Source organism: Schistocerca americana, chromosome 5 (genome assembly GCF_021461395.2).
Source record: "Schistocerca americana isolate TAMUIC-IGC-003095 chromosome 5, iqSchAmer2.1, whole genome shotgun sequence".
NCBI classification, from domain to species: Eukaryota; Metazoa; Arthropoda; class Insecta; order Orthoptera; family Acrididae; genus Schistocerca; species Schistocerca americana.
The window spans coordinates 464,136,324-464,142,415 of record NC_060123.1 but is presented as its reverse complement, the minus strand read 5'-3'; the positions used below and the strand labels follow the sequence as shown (position 1 = coordinate 464,142,415).

Sequence of the window (6,092 nt, the reverse complement as noted above, 5' to 3'; positions counted from 1 at the left end):
ATGGTAGCTGTTGAAATGATCACCTATCTAAATACTAAAATGCAATTCTTGGAAATAGCAAAATTTCGAGGTAACGTGTTGCAAAATCTATGCCAAAAACCACTGCACAATTTAAATGAGTTATTTGACAGGAAAACAGCAAATTGGACTGCCTAAACAAAGCACAACTACGTAAAATGAAGTGATCATGTACTTGTTACATTGTTACTAAGTTCTAACTCTATACATCATCATTAAGTGTTATGCTATACTTATGCTAGTTTGTTTTTGTATTATAATGCTTGTATAATCTTCATTTTGTAACACCAATGTAATCTATCCAGTCTTGACTGTAAAAACAAATAGCTACGATAATAGTGTTGATTGATTTGCAAAAAGCATTTGACTCAGTACCCCTATGCTTATTACCAAAAGTGTGGTCATATAGGGTATCAGACTAAACATGTGGCTAGATTGAGGACTTCATGATAAGGAGGATGCAGCACGTTATCTTGGATTGAGAGTCATTGATAGATGTAGAAGTAACTTTGGGTGTACCCCTGGCTGTTCAGTTGGTATTAAAGTTTTTGCAACAATATTAATAGTTACCAAAGACTTTTCGCAGATGATGTAATTATTTACAATGAAACATAGTGTGAATGAAGCTGTACAAATATTGAGTCAGAGATTCATAAGATTTCAAAGAGGTGCAATTATTGGCAGCGTGCTTTAAATGTTCAAACATGTAGAATTGTCACTTCACAAAAAAAAAAAAAGGCCATGGTATCCTACGAATACAATATTAGTGAGCCACCTTCGCTTTGTTCGCAAATACAAGGGAAATGCAGTCAGTGTTCTAAGGATATTTGTGACAAATCTCAGATGTAACCCATCCTAAAATATTGCTCAATTGTGTAGTACCCATACCAAATAGGGCTGGCACGGGAGATTGAACGTATACAGAATAGTACAGCACATATGGCCACAGGTTGGTTTGATCTGTGATACTGTCAATTACATGTTAATAGAATTGCAAGTGGCAGGCTCTTGAAGTTAGTCGAAAACTATTCCGCGAAAGACTACTAATAACGTTTCAAGAACAGGTTTTGAATGATGACTCTCTGAACATACTACACAGTACACACAACTCCCCCCCCCCCCTTCCCCAACGTATCGCTGCCATAGGAATCGTGCGGATAAGATCAGGTTCATTACAGCACGTACAGAGGCATTTAAGGAAATATTTTTCCCACGCTCCATACGTGAACGGGGCGGGAAAATGCCCTAATAACCGATACTGTGAAATGTTCTCTCCGCCATGCACTTCACAGTTCACACTGGTTCGCAGAGTATAGATTAGAGTTTGCGCGGCGAAAATAGTTTATTTTAGTCGTTAGCGGGTGATGGCGCTGTCAGAACTTTCTTACCGAGGAACTTTGACGAGATGTGACAACGAGTTTACGAGCAGCTTGAATGCTGCCATTTGAAATTCGTCGCGGAATGTTTTGATTTGATGTGACTGTGACATGTCGGCCAGTGTGACCTTGGCCTTGACTCTGTAGCTCCTTTTCCGTTTTTGGTTTTACAGCCCATTTTACTGCTATGGATCTCAGTTGTTTTATTTGAATTTTTTTGACAGTGTAAACTAATGGAATACAGTAAGTTTTGTACTACGAAGCAATATTTTGCAATACTTTTGAGATTGAAAAATGATGAGAAATTTTTTTCTCCTCGGGACGAGTTATGTTGGTACTGCAGACGCGTTTCGTTTTTGTCTTTTGTAAGAGCAGGAATTTGAATTTGTATCGTGTAGGATTGTCGGTGATTGTTTATGCTGTTCGTATAATGGTGATAAGCATTGACTATGGTGTAAAGTAATGACAACTAGTAAGTACAAGCTAATAATGCAGCTGAAAATTTATAATTCAGTTATTTGTCATTTCACTGACGAATCTTCATGTCATTCTGATAGACTAACAATTTCTGTTTGAGGAGGTGTGTCAGATGTACACGTCTTGATACACTTAAAGTTTTATCACATTTTGTGTGTTTGGCACATAGGTGGATTATATCATCACCATTTATAAGAGGTTTTAAAGGAAATCTTATGTTAGGAGCTGATGTGGATGGAAGGTTTAATTTCATTTTGTTACATATACATTGACTAATCTACTTCGCGTTTTTACGTGAACGTTTTATGGAGATGCAATCTCCCTATGTTTATAAAAAATATTATTTTTCACTCCTTTTGCGAGTACCCTCGTAGTTGGTTGTCCGACGTGCACTATCTATAACATATTTTGTATAAGTCCGTTTCTAGGTAAGCTTTTTATTTTACTGTCAAGTGGGCGATTTACGTACGTAGACCTATTGGTCTGCAGAAGTGTCATTCATAAAATAATTAGTGTAGTATGAACTGATGAGTGCATAGACACTGACAGAACAGTGATTGTGTAAACAATTTTGCAAGAAATGTATATCAAATAGATAACATTAGATTACATTACTTTCTTTCATTTTCTGTAATTGACTATCGTTCAGCTCCATATTGTATTATATACATGCGAACTGACTTCACTACACGAACACATTCATTTCTACAAACTCATTTGTAGAGTCAATTTAGAAGTTCAATACATTGAACATACAACTTTCCAATTTTTTTTCACATTTCATTTTATGTCTATAACCACATTTGTAATTTTCTTTCTAGTATGTTTCCATGACAAAGCTTTTTATCACTTTTGTAATCCCGAATTGTCCAGCCTCCATGAAAAGAAACACACAAGTGAAGAGTAGACCATAATACACAAGCTGACATTGTTCTAGATAAATATGGCATCTCTTAAACGAGTCCCAACTTTTTCACTTCTTTAAAACTAGTTAGTAAATTGTTGTTTACTTAAGCTGTAAACTTAAATTAATTGACTCCATGTAATCATTGGTATAGTAGTGAGCAAAGACTGTTTGTCATCCTTCAGTTTTTGCTACACATATCATAGATATAGAACTCTTGAGTGAAAGGCCATATGCATAATATCTGTAAAACAGAATTGTCACCTGCTGTGTGTATGTTAATAAGATTCAGTGTTCATTGTACTTGTGGACTTCCTCATTCATTCTGCTGGCCGGAGAGGTGGACTAAGCAATCTTTGTTTTATCTGCGACCCATCCTCCCCTCAATTTTTCTGATTGTCATCAGTCACTCTCTTGTCATTTGATCTTTCTTCTAATCACTGAATTCTGGGCTCAGCCTCCATTGTTATCTAACGAGATGTAGGATAGGATTACAAGCTTTGCGTAGGTACTGTTTATGTAAACTAAGTTGACACTCGGAGCAGTGGCTGGATGGGACCGACCATACGTGGGATATGTCTTTATGGTCACTCCCATCAGCCGTTGCACGAGTATCAACTTAGTTTGTTGGACAATAGTACCGTGAGCAACGTTTAGTAATATCTTCCATGATTCTTATTGTATTGGACCCTTGTACAACAGGATGCAGGAAGAGCCGCAGAGGATTAATGATTGGTACTGTGATTGACTGTTAACCATGAACTTAATAATTGCACCATTTTGCACATGAACAAGTGATATTGCAGTGCCTGTATTTTTCGCAAGTACGAAGCGACGTTCCTTCGGACTTGAATGCATGTCTGAAAGAACGTGCACTGCATTGGTTACAGCCATTACGAAATACACGAAATAGCCTATATTCACAGTTGCAGATATGGACAACCATCAGCTGTATATAGAATGATTTTTAAGTCAGAAGTTTATATGCTTCATATGCTGGCTCGCAAAAAAATTGTGTAATCTAGATTTATCTCTTTCTGATGTGCACTATCTGTTTGTGCAAATACCTTAACTTCTTTGGAGGATCCCAGAACTAGCTAGTTTCTTCACTGTTCTCTCCAGGGTTATGTTAAAAAGAGAAGAGAGGACAGAGCATCTCCATGTCTTCGTCTAGTTTTATTTTCAAAGTGCTCAGATTTTATTATAATTAGTGAAAACCTGCTTATGTCTTCACTTCCTCCTTTTTTGTGCATTGAGACTACTAATAAATTTTTTCCATTATTTAAATATATGGTTTAAAATTTTACTGACTACTCGGAGTGATATTCCACATTAAATTCTTTGTATTGCATTGAAATATGAACTTTGATGTATCAGGTCAGTTTTACCACTCTTAGAAATGCCAGATTTTCATGTTTACCAGTCATCGACACTTCTTATCTTTTGCCTTTGTCCCATGGTGACTCAGGACTGGCATGTTTATTAATGTATTTGTCATGGTTAATTTAAGGGATGGCAGGATGCCTTTCTTGTGGCACTTCCCCCAACACCTCACCAGGATGATACATGTAGGGTCTGTGTATAGTGTTACTCTTGTGATAGTGAACGAAAGTTTTTTAAATGTTTGTGAATTGTGTACCTGAGGTGGTACATGGGTACCAGATTGATATTCACCTAGTGGGATGTGAGACTCTGCCCAAAAACCACTTCCAGGCTGGCTGGCACATCAACCCTTGTCGTTAATTCACTGTGCAGATTCAGTCCAGTGCCAGCACACCTCCAAGTCCTGAAAGCCTTGCTTTAACACTTGTGGCTCTCTGTACAGGTATGTGTACCAATCATTTGCAGTCATGGACAGGTGACTGACAGTTAGCTGAACGAAGCTTTAAGGGAATGTAAATCATTCTGTAGTTATTAGGATATGAAACTGAATTAGGGTGTTGTATGACAGGCTCTATATTAGTGAAAAAATAAGATAGCCTGTTGGATTTCTTATACAGTTATCTAAAACAGGATCAAATCTGACATGTATTCATATAATTAGGAAGCTCAATCCGATCACTGTCAGATCGTCCAATCCCCCATGTTATTTGTATGTTGTTATGCTAGCAATTCACATAAGTCTCATGAAAAGGGTACTTACTAGCATCATTTGCTGTTGTAATTGTGGTCATATTTTCTTCCTCATCTTTCCCAGTACTGTGTACAACTTTATTTTCCTTACATGTATTCATTTTTTTCTGCATCGTCCATCATCATGATCATCATCATCATCATCATCATCATCATTAGGACTGTTAGACCTTGTTTACCATTGTGGGGCTAGACTGGCCACCAGAGCTTTCCAGATGGGCCAAGTAGACAGTGTTCAGGTGGGGTTTGGGATCTTAAACTTGCAGTTTCAGCATCACAAACTCTTTGACTATGCCTCCACAATGTGCAGGTTCCCGACTACCATGAATTTCAGATTATTTTCCCTCTCCATAAGTTCAGATCCCCTGATACTTGTCCTAGGATGGGTCTCCAAATGGTAATTAGATTGGAAATCCTCCATTGAGGCTTTCTACCCTTCCCACCACCCTTGATGGTAAGTATTAGATCACGTCAGATACTCTTCTCAGGTAGATCTTACGTAAAGAAGAAAGGAAAGGGAGGAGATTACAGGTGTCAGTTGCATTGGAAAATTACTCGGAACCAGCAGTGATCAGTGAAAATGTGTACAGGGCTGGGATTCAAATCTGTGATCTCATAACCCCACCCCCCTCACTCACCACCCTACCCCTGCGAGTCTGGGGGTTAGCCTAGACCCGAGGTGTTCCTGCCTGTTGTAAGAGGCAGCTAAAAGGGGTCTCACATGTTTCGGCCTTTATGTGATGGTCCCCTGTTCCGTTTGACCTCAATTTTCCCAAGGAGTGAGCCAATTGGGGAAGGGCACCTTACATGGTACATTGTGTCCATCAGGCGCTGAGACCTCTTGCACCCTTTGTCGATGTGGATCTGTAATTCCGCTCATCCTCCAGCTGTTGGATGAGGTCACCCTCCTGGGTGCGTTTTCCTCCATTCTCTGTGTAGTATCGCTTTCTGCACTTTCGATAATAATGGACTTCTTAGCTCGTGTGCATGATATCCAGCACGGTAGCAAGTCCATTGTGGTGGGGCCGCCATGTACACTTTTGGTTGTAGCTACCTAACCACACCATAGTGGGTGGCATCAGGGCAGATGACATGCCATGAAGCGTAGTGTGTCATCCCTTGCTGGTGGTCAAACACCAGCAGTCTCTAAGTGGTCAAGAACTAACTTCAATGCTAAGAAATAC

General features: G+C 38.9%; 1 protein-coding gene across 1 annotated transcript in view; it reads left to right on the top strand.

The window, feature by feature from the left end:
- The first annotated feature begins 1,754 nt into the window (after positions 1-1,754).
- Positions 1,755-6,092, top strand: part of LOC124615904 — a 295,777-nt gene continuing 291,439 nt past the window's right edge. The window contains exon 1 of the mRNA XM_047144080.1: positions 1,755-1,866. The gene's annotated coding sequence lies outside the window, so the exon portion shown is untranslated. The remainder of the gene's footprint in view (positions 1,867-6,092) is intronic.